The sequence below is a fragment of the Macaca nemestrina genome, chromosome 1, assembly GCF_043159975.1.
Source record: "Macaca nemestrina isolate mMacNem1 chromosome 1, mMacNem.hap1, whole genome shotgun sequence".
NCBI lineage: Eukaryota > Metazoa > Chordata > Mammalia > Primates > Cercopithecidae > Macaca > Macaca nemestrina.
In genome coordinates, this window is record NC_092125.1 from 7754983 (window position 1) to 7772256 (window position 17274).

Consider the following 17274-nt stretch of genomic DNA (forward strand, 5'->3'; position numbering starts at 1 on the left):
GAATCTCCTAGCACAGCACTGAAGCTCTGCTAAGGGACAGACTGTCTCCTCAAGTGGGTCCCTGAGCCCCGTGCCTCCTGACTGGGAGACACCTCCCAGCAGGGGTCGACAGACACATACAGGAGAGCTCTGGCTGGCATCTGGCAGGTGCCCATCTGGGAAGAAGTTTCCAGAGGAAGGAACAGGGAGCAATCTTTGCTGTTCTGCAGCCTCCACTGGTGATACCCAGGCAAACAGGGTCTGGAATGGACCTCCAGCAAACTCCAGCAGACCTGCAGCAGAGAGGCCTGTTAGAAGGAAAACTAACAAACAGAAAGGAATAGCATCAACATCAACGAAAAGGACATTCACACAAAAACCCCATCCAATGATCACCAAATCAAAGACCAAAGGTAGATAAATCCATAAAGATGAGGAAAACCCAGCTCAAAAAGGCTGAAAATTCCAAAAACCAGAATGCCTCTTCTACTCCAAAGGATTACAACTCATCACCAGCAAGGGAACAAAACTGGATGGAGAATGAGTTTGATGAACTGACAGAAGTAGGCTTCAGACGGTGGATAATCACAAACTCCTCTGAGCTAAAGGAGCTTGTTCTAACCCAATGCAAGGAAGCCAAGAACCTTGAAAAAAGGTTAGAGAAATTGCTAACTAGAATAACCAGAATAGAGAAGAACATAAATGACCTGATGGAGCTGAAAAACACAGCACGAGAACTTCGTGAAGCATACGCAAGTATCAATAGCCAAATCGATCAATTGGAAGAAAGAATATCAGAGATTGAAGATCACTGAATGAAATAAAGTGTGAAGACAAGATTAGAGAAAAAAGCGAAAAAGAACAAACAAAACCTCCAAGAAATATGGGACTATGTGAAAAGGCGAACCTATATTTGGTTGGTGTACCTTAAAGTGATGGGGAGAATGGAATCAATTTGGAAAACACTCATCAAGATATTATCCAGGAGAACTTCCCCAACCTAGCTAGACAGGCCAACATTCAATTCAGAAAATACAGAGAACACCACAAAGATACTCCTTGAGAAGAGCAACCCCAAGACACATAATCGTCAGATTTACCAAGGTTGAAATGAAGGAAAAAATGTTAAGGGCAGCCAGAGAGAAAGGTCGGGTTACCCACAAAGGGAAGCCCATCAGACTAACAGTGAATCTCTCTGCAGAAACCCTACAAGCCAGAAGAGAGTGGGGGCCAATATTCAACATTCTTAAAGAAAATAATTTTCAACCCAGAATTTAATATCCTGCCAAACTAAGCTTCATAAGCAAAGGAGAAATAAAATCCTTTACAGACAAGCAAATGCTGAGAGATTTTGTCACCACTAGGCCTGCCTTACAAGAGCACCTGAAGGAAGCACTAAACATGGAAAGGAAAAACTGGTACCAGCCACTGTATAAACATAACAAATTGTAAACACCATTGACACTATGAAGAAACTGCAACAACTAATGGGCAAAATAACCAGCTAGCATCATAATGACAGGATCGAATTCACACATAACAATATTAACCTTAAATGTAAACAGACTAAATGCCCCAACTAAAAGACATAGACTGGCAAATGGAATAAAGAGTCAAGACCCATCAGTGTGTTATATTCAGGAGACCCATCTCATGTGCAAAGACACACACAGACTCAAAATAAATGGATGGAGGAAGATTTACCAAGCAAATGAAAAAAAAAAAAAAAAAAGCAGGGGTTGCAATCCTAGTCTCTGATAAAACAGACTTTAAACCAACAAAGGTCAAAGAAGGCAAAGAAAGCCATTACATAATGGTAAAGGGATCAATGCAACAAGAAGAGCTACCTATCCTAAATATATATGCACCCAACACAGGATCACCCAGATTCATAAAGCAAGTTCTTAGAGACCTACAAAGAGACCCAGACTCCCACACAATAATAGTGGGAGACTTTAACACCCCACTGTCAATATTAGACCAACAAGACAAAAAATTAGAAAGGATATTCAGGACCTGAACTCAGCTTTGGACCAAGCAGACCTAATAGATATCTACAGAACTCTCCACCTCAAATCAACAGAATATACATTCTTCTCAGCACCACATCAGACTTCCTCTAAAATTGACCACATAATTGGAAGTAAAACACTCCTCAGCAAATGCAAAAGAAGGGAAACCATAAAAATAAGTCTCTCAGATCACAGTGCAATCAAATTAGAACTCAGTATTAACTCACTCAAAACCTCACAACTACATGGAAACTGAACAACCTGCTCCTGAATGACTACTGGGTAAATAACGAAATTAAGGCAGGAATAAATAAGTTCTTTGAAACCAAAGAGAACAAAGACACAACATACCAGAATCTCTAGGACACAGCTAAAGTAGTGTTTAGAGGGAAATTTATAGAACTAAATGTCCATGGGAGAAAGTGAGAAAGATAAAAAATTAACGCCGTAACATCACAATGAAAAGAACTAGAGAAGCAAGAGCAAACTAATTCAAAAACTAGCAGAAGACAGGAAATAACTAAGATCAGAGCAGAACTGAAGGAGATAGAGACATGAAAAACACTTCAAAAAAATCAATAAAACCAGGAGCTGGTTTTTGGAAAAGATTCACAAAATAGTTGGACTGCTAGCCAGACTAATAAAGAAGAAAAGAAGGAAGAATCAAATAGACACAATAAAAAATAAAGCGGATATCACCACTGATCCCACAGAAATACAAACTACCCTCAGAGAATACTATAAACACCTCTACGCAAATAAACTAGAAAATCTAGAAGAAATCGATAAATTCCTGGACACATACACCCTCCCAAGAATAAACCAGGAAGAAGTCAAATCCCTGAATAGACTAATAACAAGTTCTGAAATTGAGGCAGTAATAATAGCCTACCAACAAGCCCAGGACCAAATGGATTTACAGCTGAATTCTACCAGAGGTACAAAGAAGAGCTGGTACCATTCCTTCTGAAATGTTCAGTTATATCTTTTTCAAACAATAGAAAAAGAGAGATTCTTCCCTAACTCATTTTATGAGACCAGCATTATCCTGATACTAAAACCTGGCAGAGACACAACAAAAAAAGAAAATATCCAGCCAATATCCCTGATGAACATCAATGTGAAAATCCTCAGTAAAATACTGGCAAACAGAAGCCAGGAGCACATCAAAAAGCTTATCCATCACGATCAAGTCAGCTTCATCCCTAGGATGCAAGGCTGGTTCAACATACACAAATCAATAAACGTAATCCATCACATAAACAGAACCAATGACAAAAACCACGTGATTATCTCAATAGATGCAGAAAAGGCCTTCGATAAAATTCAACATCCCTTCGTGCTAAAAACTCTCAATAAACTAGGTATTGATGGGATGTATCTCACAATAATAAGAGCTATGTATGACAAACCCACAACGAATATCATACTGAATGGGCAAAACCTGGAAGCATTCCATTTGAAAACCAGCACAAGACAAGGATGCACTCTCTCACCACTCCTATTTAACATAGGAAGTTAAATAGGAAGTTCTGGCCAGGGCAATCAGGCAGGAGAAAGAAATAAAGGGTATCCAAATAGAAAGAGAGGAAGTCAAATTGTCTCTGTTTGCAGATGACATGATTGTATATTTAGAAAACCCCATCGTCTCAGCCCAAAATCCCCTTAAGCTGACAAGCAACTTCAGAAAAGTCTCAGTATGCAAAATCAATGTGCAAAAATCACAAGCATTCCTTTACACCAATGATAGACAGAGAGCCAACTCCCATTCACAATTGCTACAAAGAGAACAAAATACCTAGGAATACAACTTACAAGGGATGTGAAGGACCTCTTCAAGGAGAACTACAAACCACTGCTCATGGAAATAAGAGAGGACACAAACAAATGGAAAAACATTCCATGCTCATAGAAAGGAAGAATCAATATCCTGAAAATGGCCACACTGTTCAAAGTAATTTATAGATTCAATGCTAGCCCCATCAAGCTACCATTGACTTCTTCACAGAATTAGAAAAAACTACTTTAAATTTCACATGGAACCAAAAAAGAGCCTGTATAGCCGAGACAATCCTAAGCAAAAAGAATAAAGCTGGAGCCATCACACTACTTGACTTCAAACTATACTACAAGGCCACAGTAACCAAAACAGCATGGTACTGGTACCAAAACAGATATATAGACCAATGGAACAGAAAAGAGGCCTCAGAAATAATGCCGCACATCTACAATCATCTGATCTTTGACAAACCTGACGAAAACAAGCAATGGGGAAAGGATTCCCTATTTAATACATGGTGCTGGAAAAACTGGCTAGCCATATGCAGACAACTGAAACCTGACCCCTTCCTTACACCTTATACAAAAATTAACTCAAGATGGATTAAGGACTTAAACATAAGACCTAAAACCATAAAAACCCTAGAAGAAAACCTAGACAATACCATTCAGGGCATAGGTCCTGGCAAAGACTTCATGACTAATTCACCAAAAGCAATGGCAACAAAAACCAAAATTGACAAATTGGATCTAATTAAACTAAAGAGCTTCTGCACAGCAAAAGAAACTATCATCAGAGTGAACAGGCAACCTGCAGAATGGGAGAACATTTTTGCAGTCTATCCATTTGACAAACGGCTAATATACAGAATCTACAAGAAACTTAAACAAATTTACAGGAAGAAAACTCCATCAAAAAGTGGATGAAGGATATGAACAGACACTTCTCAAAAGAAGATATTTATGTGGCCAAGAAACATATGAAAACAAAGCTCATCATCACTGGTCATTAGAGAAATGCAAATCAAATCCACTATGAGATACCATCTCACACCAATTAGAATGGTGATCATTTGAAAGTCAAGAAACAACAGATGCTGGAGAGGATGTGGAGAAATAGGAATGCTTTTACACTGTTGGTAGGAGTGTAAATTAGTTCAACCATTGTGGAAGACAGTGTGGTGATACCTCAAGGATCTAGAACCAGAAATATCATTTGATCTAGCAATCCCATTACTGGGTATATACCCAAAGGATTATAAATCATTCTCCTATAAAGACACATGTACATGTATGTTTATTGCAGAACTATTCACAATAGCAAAGACTTGGAACCAACCCAAATGCCCATCAATGATAAACTGGGTAAAGAAAATGTGGCACATATATCCCATGGAATACTATGCAGTCATAGAAAAGGATGAGTTCATGTCCTTTGCAGGGACATGGATGAAGCTGGAAACCATCATTCTCAGCAAACTAACACAGGAACAGAAAACCAAACACTGCGTGTTCTCACTCATAAGTGGGAGTTGAACATTGAGAACACATGGACACAGGGAGGGGAACATCACATACCGGGGCCTGTTGGGGGGTGGGGGGCTAGGGGAGGGATAGCATTAGGAGAAATGCCTAATGTAGATGACGGGTTGATGGGTGCAGCAAACCACCATGGCACGTGTATACCTATGCAACAAACCTGCACATTCTGCACATGAATCCCAGAATTTAAAGCATATTTTTTGAAGTTCTTGTTGGTGCCCAAGGTCCGAAGCGGGCCGAGGTGGCAGGGGACTGGTATGTCAGCACTGCCCCGAGTGTGCACACACCTAGCCGGGCTGTGTCAGGGCTGGGGCTCGGCCCCAACCCTGCTCCGAGATCCAAGCAGGCACCGGGAGTGGGGAGAGGCTAGGCAGCAGGAGCAGACACCCACGAGCCTGCAAGGGCAAGGGGAGGCCCCTGGGCCCCCGAGGGTGCAGAGTGCAGAGACTCCAGGGTCCTGCACCTGGGAGGGTGGGCTCCCACCTGCTCCGTGGAGCATTCAGGCAGCTCCGGTCAAGTCTCCTCACAGCCTGGGGCAGGGGCTCCAGGTCCTCACTGCACCCGGGTGGCACCTGGGGCAGGGGTGATGTCGCCACAAGTTCTTCCTGTGGCGCCAGCACTTGGGAGTGGCCCGGGGCTTCCTCTCACCCTGCTCGAAGCCCTGGCCAGTGGGAAAGCCTCCGGAGTAGATTGCGGGCCCCAGGCCCAGCCTTCCAGAGCGTCAGGCTCAGCGATCACTCCGATGCTGGGCGGACCCGGGCAGTCCCGCGCAGAGCCTCCTCCCGAGGCGCAGGAACTTGGTGCCATCCGCCGGGTGGGCGCGGTGGCCTGGCCGCTGGCTGGGTTCGCGAAGAGGGTGCAGCTCCCACTTCCTGCCTCGGCCCCGAAGCCCGGCCCCAGCTCCAGGTCTCCAGCCTGGCCCCCGCAATCCATGTCCCCGGCCTGGCCCCCGCACTCCATGTGCAAGTGCGGCACCGTCCCAGGCCCAGCTCCCCGTGACGTCCCCTCGAGGCCCGCCCCTCCGTGCCCGACTGCCTTACTACCCCGCTGGCAGGTGACTCAGCCCGGCCCCATCACTGCAGCCCCCAGGGCGGCGGGCTCCGGAGACTGTCTGCCGCCTCCGTACACCCCCCCGCAGCGCCGGCGGGCCACACCGGTGGCAAGTGGCCAGGGTCCAGGGTGGAGAAGGCTCCGGGCCTGGGGTGGGGAGTGGAGGGGGTACCGCCAGGAGGGATCCACCCTGCCGCACGAGGGTGGGGGCGGTGCAGTCAGCTGCCTTGGGGACACGGCGCACAGGGGACGCGTGGCACAGGGGTCCCACCGCCGCCACTGCTGCTCCTACAGCCTCTCCCGCCGCCACCGCTTGTGCCTTCCCGCTGCAGCCGGCGCGACGACAGCGGCCGCTCAGGACTGCCTGCTGCTGCCATCCACAGGACACAGTCACTCCACTTCTAGGTGTCTAGAAGGGAAACGAAAGTACTTTTCCACAAAAAGGCATTAATGTTTCTAGCAGCATTATTCATAATAGCCAAAAAGTGGAAACAAATGTACAGTAATGGGTAACTAGATAAACAAATCTAGCCTAATTTTACAATGAGAGATTATCTGGCAATGATAGAACTACTAATGCAGGCTATGAAAATGATAAGTCTCAGATACATGCTAAATTAACGAAGGTATATGGAAAACAGGAAATATTGTATGATTGCATTCATATAAAATGTCCCCAAAAGGCAAATATATAGAGACGGAAGGCGGAGCAGTGGTTACCTGGGTATGGCGTCAAAAGGGGGATTGACTCCAAATGAACACAGGGAACTTTTAGGTAGATGATAGAAAGGTTCTCAGGTCAGATTTTCATGATAGCTGCATAACTATAAACTTACTAAAAATCGTTAAATTATGGAGTGCAGTGGCTGAATTTTATGGTATGTAAATTCTAGCTCAATAAAGTTATATATGTATATATAAAACAGTAAGGGGTAGTGGGTGAGGCAGAATAGATGAAACAAAATTGATGTATTTACAATTGTTGAAGCTGGCTGATTTACAACGTGGGCCCATTCTACTAATTCTTCTACATTTATGCCTGCCTGAATATTTTCATAACGAAAAAAGTTTATTAGAATTTAATATTAAAACAAAATTGATAAAACAAAAGCCTTGGGCATGGTGGCTCACACCTGTAATCTCAGCACTTTGGTAAATTAAGGCAGAGGAATCACTTGAGCCCAGGAGTTTGAGACCAGCCTGGCAATATAGTGAAACCCCATCTCCATATTAAAAAATAAAAATTAGCCAGATATCATGGCACGCAGCTATGCTCCCAGCTACTCGGGAGGCTGAGGCGGAAGGATCAGCCTCAGGTGTTAGAGGCTGCAGTGTTAGAGGCTGCAGTGTTAGAGGCTGAGGCGGAAGGATCAGCTCAGGTGTTAGAGGCTGCAGTGAGATGTGACTGCACCATTGCACTCCAGTCTAGGTGACAGAGAAAGACCCTGTCTCAAAACCGAACAACAACAACAACAACAAAACAACCACATCAGCCTGATTTTCCACACTTCTGCTGTCTAAAGTGTAACTACCTCTCTTTACAGAGACATAATAGCAGCCCTCCAGTGTCTCATTAGATAAATCAACCACGAATTAACAAAGCCAACTGAATTCCACAAATTTTAATTGAGCATCAACGATAGGCAGGGTTTTGTCTTGACGCTTAACATATTTTTGTTTCTTCGTTTCTTCATTGGTTGGAGCAGATATTCATGTTGTTGTTTTTAATTTGGTGATTTTTGCTCTTTTTCTCTGAAGTTTTATTATCGTCAATAGTATAAATTTAGAAACATTCTGTTCTCTCTTTCTAGATTGTCTACCCTTCCCATATTTTGCCTGTAAATAATAGAAAATTTTACCTCTGTAATTCAAAACATCTAATGACTAAGTAAAATACTTTGTGATGTGGTAAGATAATTGGGTTCTGGGAAAAGTAATGAGCCCCGCGAGGTGATGTCCAGTAGGGACAGTAACTCAACGCTACCCTCTGAGTAACAATAAGGTCTCACTTTCTAAGGCCGATTTACTCTATCTTAAGATGACCTGGGTGAATCCTGCCCTTCAAAGGGTAATATACTCACTGAAGTAGCCAGTCCTAATTGTAGCTTCACCTATTTGAAAATCTTGAATGGAATAGAAAGAAAGAGAAACTGTTAAAATGGTTCTTTTTTTTTTTTTTTTTTTTTTTTTTTGAGACAGAGTCTCGCTCTGTCACCCAGGCTAGAGTGCAGTGCCACAATCTTGGCTCACTGCAAGCTCCACCTCCTGGGTTCATGCCGTTCTCCTGCCTCAGCCTCCCAAGTAGCTGGGACTACGGGCGCTCGCCACCACGCCCGGGTAATTTTTTTTTTTGTATTTTTAGTAGAGACAGGGTTTCATCGTGTTAGCCAGGATGGTCTTGATCTCCTAACCTCGTGATCCGCCCGCCTTGGCCTCCCAAAGTTAGAATGTTTTATATTACCTGCTTCCTATGAAAATAGAATCACCTACAATAAGGCATTTGGGATATTACATGCATAGACTTGATAGAGACAATGTATTTGGGGAAAGTGATTACAACCAAGGGAAGGGTAAATCATTTCTTTTGACAGTCCCTATTGATTACCCGGCCCCAAACAGCAGTAACTTCTGGAATTTAGGTACAGTGTCAGAAAAATTAACATAAAGTAAACATACTAACTCTCTATAACCAAACATAAAAGATAAAATTGTAAAAGCTTCCAAAAGCTTATAAAAGGCATGGGAGAATCTCTGAAACATTTATCAAGAAAAGGGCAGGTGTTCCTGAAATTTCCACCCCTCTTACAGTACCTGCCTGTCAAAGAACAAGAGCTTAGAACTGAATGTTGAATTTATCAGCACAGCGATATACAAGTATTGTGGTATGTTTAATCAAGGACAAAGAAAATTAAACAGTGAATGTGTGTGCATGTGTGTCCATCTAGTGACTGAAAAAAAACACCATCCCTAAGAGATATGATCATTTATGTTATTAGAAAAGTGGAGTACATAGTAAAGTAGGAAAAATATTCAGGTTACCTCACAACCCACATGAAATATCTTCCAAGACTCTCTTAATCTCGTTGCTTTGTTTCACCAAATAACCCTCTGATTATTTAATCTGTATGGAAAAATCACCTTCTCACTTAGAAGGTACCAGGTAACACATACAAGTACGTTGCTCACTGAAAAGACAGCTTCCATTAAAAATTACAATTGAAATTCTGATTTGTAGATCAGTGTTTGCTCTCAATTTAGCTAGCATTAGTTGTGTGACCTTGAGAAAATCAATTCTCTGTGAAGAAAATCAATTTCTTCTCTTGTACAATTACAACATGAAATTCGGTCAGTATTCCCCCAACTGTCCCTCTCAGAATAAAAGTCTTAGCAAAGTGCCCAGTCTATTAGAATAACTGGACATCCACCTTCAGCAATGTGACTATTCTGTTTCTATATGATATTGTAATGGTAAATACATGTTATTATGTAACTGACGGAACCCATAGAATGTATAACCCAAAGAGTGAACCCTAATGTAAACTATGAAATTTTAGTTAATAATAATGCATCAATCTTGGCTCATTAATTGTAACAAATGTACCACATTAATGCAAAATGTTAGTAATAGTGGGAAGCTAGGGGTGGTGGCAGGTTAAGAAGATAGGCTTATCTTCTTAACTTAAGGCTGGGGGTGTGGTAGCTCACCCCTGTAATCCCAGTACTTTGGAAGGCTGAGGCGGGCGGATCATTTGAGGTCAGGAGTTTGAGACCAGCCTGGCCAACATACTGAAGCCCCACCTCTACTAAAAATACAAAAATTAGCCGGACAGTAGTGGCATGTACCTGTAATCCCAGTTACTCAGGAGGCTGAGGCAGGAGAATCATTTGAGCCTGGGAGGTGGAGGTTGCAGTGAGCGGAGATTGCACCACTACACTCCAGTTGGGGGTGACAGAGTGAGACCCTGTCTCAAAAAAAAAAAAAAAAAAAGATATATGAAAATTCTGTTCTTTTTGTCCAAACTTTCTGTAAATCTAAAACTGCACATACACACACTATTAATTTTTTAAAAAGGTGTTCAATGTATAAACGATTTTATGGCCAAGTAATTTTTGGAGATACTTCCTATAGTTTGTGATTCTCTTTGTGATTCATATAGAATACTAGGTATGACTGGGAAATTCTGCAGTAAGAAAAGTATGCTTAATATTATTTATCCTAGCATTTCCTAAACTTATCTGATCATGGACATTTTCCCCCAAGGGAAAATGATTAACATCCTGGGGAACTCGTGTTTCAGAGCATTCTTAAGATTCTTTCCAAATCTGGAAGTCTGGTTTTGTCTGTATTATGAACTTGTTTAGTAGAAATCAGACGTCACCAAATGATCCTATGGAATCAAAATGAGAGCCAGGCTGTGGGCCCCAGTGGCTCCAGAAGAGCACGTTGGTGCCTTATGAACTGTATTAGTCTGTTTTCGTGCTGCTGATAAAGACATACCCGGGACTGGGCAATTTGAAAAAGAAAGAGGTTTAAGGGACTCACAGTTCCACGTGGCTGGGGAGGCCTCAGAATCATGGCAGAGGGTGAAAGACAGTCTCACATGGTGGCAACCAAGAGAAGAGAACTTGCCTGGGGAAACTCCCCTTTATAAAACCATCAGATCTCGTGAGACTTATTCACTAACAGGAGAACAACGCGGGAAAGCCCCACCCCCAGGATTCAATTACCTTTCATCAGGTCCCTTCCACAACACATGGAAATTGTTGGAACTACAATTCATGATGAGATTTGGGTGGCGACACAGCCAAACCATATCATGAGCCCTACCTTTTCAGCATCTCAGTGCCCAGTTTTACCACCTGTGAGAGCAAATTTCGTAAATGCCTTTAAGAGAACTTAACAGGTCAGCTACTTATTAAAATATGAAAGAGGTTCTATTCATATCTAAGGTAAAGAAATCTAGTAGCAGTCCACGTATCCCACGTATCCCACTGGTTTGTTAAAAATTTGAGAGAATTTCTCAATCAAAACCAGTCCTTATGGGGAAGTTGAGAGGTCAAAGCTGGTGCTGCTGTTTGCATGAAAGGTGGGCGGCATGGCTGCGCGTCTTGAGAGCATTTGTAAACACTCATTTACTGACTTGCTGTTGATTGTTCACTGTGTTCATGTAAATAGTGAAGCACCGGCTTAAACTTACGCTAACACATTTTTTCACTTCAATTTTTATTCTGGCTTCAGAGTATGAAGTAATACTCCCTCTGATTCGAGGAAGAGGAGAAGTGATATTCCCCAGTCCTGCCTCTTCCCCCGCCCTCCACAATTTCCCCAAGCTGAAGCCTCCTTTAGAATTATCAGAAGAGTGTAAGTCAAGGCAAAAGTCCCCAGGCGTCCAGAGAAGGCCCTGGCATGACAACAGCGGCTTCTGTTCATTCTGCGCAGGACTTTTTTTTTTTTTTTTTTTTTTTTTTGAGATGGAGTCTCACTCTGTCTCCCAGGCTGGAATGCAGTGGTGCAATCTCAGCTCATTGCAACTTCCGCCTCCCAGGTTCAAGCGATTCTCCTGCCTCAGCCTCCCGAGTAGCTGGGATTATAGGTGTGTGCCACTGTGCCCAGCTAATTTTCATATTGTTAGTAGAGACAGGATTTCACCATGTTGGCCAGGCTGGTCTCGAATTCCTGGCCTTAGGTGATCCGTCCGCCTTGGCCTTCCAAAGTGCTGGGATTACAGGCGTGAGTCACCACGCCCGGCCTCTGTGCAGGACTTTTAGGGGACTTCCAGAAGCACCTTATGGCATCCTATTCTTTCAGTCCAGCCACAGGACATAGCCACTTGGCCACTGGCAATGGCCTTCACCAAGTCCATGTTCCCTCTAGCCATTTCCAACCTTCTTGTGCTTGATCTCTTTATCTTTCTAATCCTTTGATTTAGTACTTGGCTTTAGACTCCAGGTTCAGGCTGTTTTTGCTTTGATGATAGGTTTACTCAGGTGTCCATGGTTCTCACTCTCCAGCACTCTCTACTGGCTTCTTGTCCATGCCTGGTCTCTGATTCCAGCCACCATTATCAAGGGTAAGAGGCGCTCTTTTCGTTTATCCTCATTCTCAAGTATGCCCACTGGCCAGGGCCTCCAACAAAGAACTAGAAAATATTTGATAGCTGCCTCCTCACCTTTCCCCCAGTCTCCTGCACAATTTCCTGATAGAGAACTTGGGGATCCACTCTGGAGCTTTGCAAATTGGAGCCTGACAAGGGCTGAGAGACAAAAGGACAAACTCACAGTTATCACGTGCCTGTTGCACCAAAAGCTGTGCTTGTTTTCCATTGAATACTTATAACACCGCCATTTCACAAAGGAGATAACTGAAGCTCACAGAAATTGACTTAACTCTTCCATAGCTAGCAAGGGGCAGAACTACAATTTGAACATCACTGTAGTTGATTCCCAAGCCTATTTCTTCCCTCTCTATCTCAGTGCCTCATTAGAACGCTTAATTCTAATATACAGACATGTGGTCCAAAGTATAGAGAAGCAAATATAATTAAACTTACGTTTCACGTTATTTTTGTTACCACTTAACAAATGATAATGAATATTGGGCATATTCTTTCCTTTCCTCATTCATTCACTCAACAAATATCTATTGAGTAACTATTAACTATATGTCAGGCATTGTTCTAAGCACTTGGAATACATCAGTGAAAAACGTGGCTGAAATCCCTATGCCTGCAAAGCTCACATTCTAGTGCGTGAGGAATAGAAAATAAGCAATAAACACAATAATAAAAAAGAAAATTGTATAGTATATTGAAAGGTGATAAATGGACTGGAGAGAAGAACTGGAGCAGAGAAGGGTATGGGTTAGGAGGTGATTCTATTTCTAAACAGAGTGGTGATTGAGAAGATGTCATTTGAACAAAGACTTGGTGGAAGACTTCCCAAGGACATTGGTGTGGAGAGTGAGCCATGTGTGCTAGGGGGAGGGACAGGGAGTAATACAGAGACACTGGCTTGTGAAGGCCATTGAAAGGGTTTTTCCTTTTACTTTACTAAAATAGGGAGCCACTGAGTGTGCTGGAGCAAAAGAGTGATGGATGTAAGTTAAAAGGATTGCTGCACTGAGAACAGACTGAGATTGTCTGAATATCTAATTTATGGTTGCACATTCACTGTATCTCATTAGGTTAAGGTTAGAGAGAATTTAACAAGATCAAGATAATGGCAAAAGTTCATTATGCTGAGATGGGCCACAGAGAAGAGCTGACTGTAAGTGAAGCCTAGAATTAATGTCGTGATGAATGTAGGACCCAAGGAAAAGAACAGTAATTAGGAAAGAAAAGTGTGGCCTCTGACTGGGGAATCTCAATGTATAACCTCAGCCTGTCTTTTAAGTTTGATTTCCTGGATGTACATCTCTCTTTTCTCCAACTTGTGGAAAGATTTCAGCTTAAGAAATGAAATTTTCTCTAAGGTTTCATTTTTAGTTACGCATTTAAATTCCAATATAAGTGACCAAAAAGAATACCACTTTGGGTCCAATTCATATTTTCTAAGCAGATGCCATTAGTTACGTGAAAGTTTTTCAATATCTGCTGATTGATTCTCTTGTAGTCACTGCTTTCCTTCTCTTTTCACTTAACTAGTTTCACTTAAAGAATCTGAGACAAGATGAATAGAATCCCTTTGCAAATAAATCTGAGAATTTTCTCTCTTGTCCTCTTTCGATGGTACCGGTTCCCTTTCCTCCAGCTTAGAATTCAGAGAGTGAAATAAGAGATTTTTCTCTCTTGAATAGCCAGGCATATTGCTTTGATGCTAGTTTCCCTCTTATTTAAATGATGAATCTTGTTTATATTTATTAAATATAAATGAAAAATACATTTCATGAGCACCCATTATATTTAAATCACCACACTGGGATTGAAGTATGAACATGAGCCAGGGATGGTGACACGCATTATAGTCCCAGCTACCTGTGAGGCTGAGTGAGGCAAGAGGATTGCTTGAGCTCAGGAGTTCAAGACCAGACTGAGCAACAGAGAAAAACCCATCTCAAAAAAAAAAAAAAAAAAAAAAAAAACGAAAGAAAGAAAAAGAAAAGAAATAAGAACATTGGCAGGCATACCCTCTGAGCTCAAAGAGCTCAAAGCCAGTGGTAACCTCACGCCAGTGGGAACTTTGTCACTGGACTCTAGTTAAAGGCATTTTCTAATTATTTAACCTATAGCATGGTCCTGCAGAGTTAACTGACTATGAAAGGGGCATTAACCACCTCTCCTTGTTGCACTGGTATTAAGGAATAGGTGAAATAAGACTTTGGAAATATGTACATGTCTAGATACATTATTGCTTGGAGTCACCTTTCACTCTTGGTGGCTTTTTGTGGTCATCCTGATCTTGTAAAATCACTACTGGGATTTCAACTTGCAGGACTATCTTACATATCTGAAAGATTTACAAATAAACCCAGTACATACAAATCCATATTTAAGTAATAAGTCAATAACTAATCATTCATTTTCCAAAAGATTCATAAATGAATACTCTGAGACAAGATCTTCTTAAGTATTAAAAAATATGTTTCAATCCTTTAAATATTCATAAAGGACACATGCCTCTTTAGGGAAGAAGGTATAGAGAGAGGTCCAGTTATACCTGGGATATAGTATTAATTCGTATTAGCTCTACAAGGTGAAAAGGTAACAGCGTTGAAATTGAAGATTCTATGAATCCTATGAATATAAAATCCGTATCACAGAGAATGAAGGCAGTGCATTGTATCAAATAGAGGAAGACAAGGAGAAATTCATTGTCATTCCTCAAGGGCACACTGTGAAGAAAAAGGAGCCGTACTTTTCCACTTCCTTCAACAAAGGGGACAGCTTTTAGATGATATTGTATTTTCTTAACGTCTCTCCTATTTTCTGTGATTGCGTTCATTTTTGTGTGTGAAATAGATAAACATACTTGTGGTAAATGTTACTAATACATAATTTTATCTATTTGCATCTATTATCTGTCTTTTTCTGTAGATATCTCTTTGTGTATATATACAGCATAAAAACTCTGTTCAAGATATGTATTTTACCCAAAAATCTATCCATTTCTAATTCTAGCCCACTCTGCAATCTAGTGTTGTAACGCATAAATCACCTCAAAAGTGAAATATTATTATGGATCTCTTCCACTTTTCCATATATCATATTTCAGGGCACTTCAACAAATGAAATGGCAAAGCCGCTGTTGCTGTCCTAGAGACTGTAGGAAATAAACACACCATGTACGTGCACGCGCACACACATGCACACACATGCGCGCACACACACACCCCCCTTTGCCTTCTTCAAGTGTATCATCAATTGATGAGACAAAAACTAAATATATGATCTAATCACTTGACATGGCTAGATTCAGATAAAGCTGCTGCTCTGTCTGCGAAACACAGAAGACACGGGGCACAGCAGGTGAGAGCAGGTGCCTGGATGTCTTGGTATTTCCGAGTAGCAATACCCTCAAACCAATTTTATCACTAGTGTCCAGAAGTAGACACTTCCCTTTCTTCTTTTTCATGCTTTTACTTCATCTGGAAGGAAGCAACCCTGCCTAGCTCCTCCTCTGAAAGATACACCAGCAAGTCCAGGTGTCTGCAGGGCTAGGGCCGCTCAGGTGTCTGTGTCTTCAACACACTCGGTTCCAGGGCCCTTGCGACCAACACGACTCAGCCCTGAATAAAGGTATGCCTCCCTGCAGACTTCCAGCCCAGCTTGGACCCCTCAGGGTGTCAGAGGTCACCAAATGCTCACAATGCATCAACTTCATTTATCCAATGAATGTCATACATCATCTTTTAACTGAAGGGAATTGTAGGGGGAAAACAGGAACAAAATATTTAAACCGAGAGAGTGCCTCATTTCCAAAGAGAGCAGCTGTCACAATTTTAGAGGACCTGGTCTCTCAGCCTCCACCAAGGGCACCCCAGGGTGATACAAGTGAAAAATCCCATTGGACTTACCTGTAAGAATCCCATCAACCACCTCAGTCAGTCGTCTCTTTCAGATCCCCAGGCACTACTTAGGTCCTGAAGCTCTGATCTTACTGTGGTGATTTAGTGGCCTGAAGGAGCATTTGGCAGTGATGACACAGCCTTGGCTCTGAGATGAAGCATATGGCTTGGGAGAGCCTGACTCATTGTTTTCTGATAATGTTTACATGTTAAACCATCAACTCAGATCTGAAATATCACATGTTCCTTGGTGGCCTCTGCATGTGACTGACTCAGTGCTGGAGCTGTGGCTCCATACCAAGACAACCAGAAGGACACCTCTGGTTGCCACATTGGAACCACTACGCCACAGCAGTGCCATGGCTACAGGCACCCGGACTTGTACTGTAGTTCTCCTTTTGGTCCTCTGTGGTGCACTTTTACCTCAATAATAGATTAAATGATTCAAGTGATTAAATAATACAAAGGACCAACTTCTGTGTCACTAGATCTAGGTTCAAATCTCAGCTCCACAACTTAGCAAATGTGAGAACCTGAGCAAAGTACCTAGGCTCTGAGCCTCAGTTTACTCATCTGTAAAATGGGGATGATAATATACCCATATCTTATGTTATCGTATCATATACCCATATATTATCATATTCGTATCCCATATCAATATTGTGAGGAATACATTAGATCACGTACCTAAGCTATTCTTCATGGAGGGTGTCATGATTGGAGTGTAAGAAACAACAGCATTATCAGTGGCAAACCTGCATTCAAACACCATTTCTGTGAGCTGGGTTACAGGGGACTGTATTCCGGCAGATTTACTTAGTAGCTGCAGCTGAATGCATTATACCTGAAATAGACTTTCTACCTGAAAGGGGATACAGCAAGTAAGATTCTAAAATGTGGAATTGGCTG

General features: G+C 42.1%; 1 long non-coding RNA gene across 3 annotated transcripts in view; it reads right to left on the minus strand.

Annotated features, from left to right (window-relative positions):
- Positions 1-16585, minus strand: part of LOC105474649 (uncharacterized) — a 45299-nt gene extending 28714 nt beyond the window's left edge. For all 3 annotated transcript variants that reach the window (XR_011610191.1, XR_011610197.1, XR_011610193.1), the window contains exons 1-2: positions 16375-16585; positions 121-12616 (exon numbers count right to left, since the gene is read on the minus strand). This is a non-coding gene — a long non-coding RNA (uncharacterized lncRNA). The remainder of the gene's footprint in view (positions 1-120; positions 12617-16374) is intronic.
- Between the last annotated feature and the right edge of the window lie 689 nt (positions 16586-17274).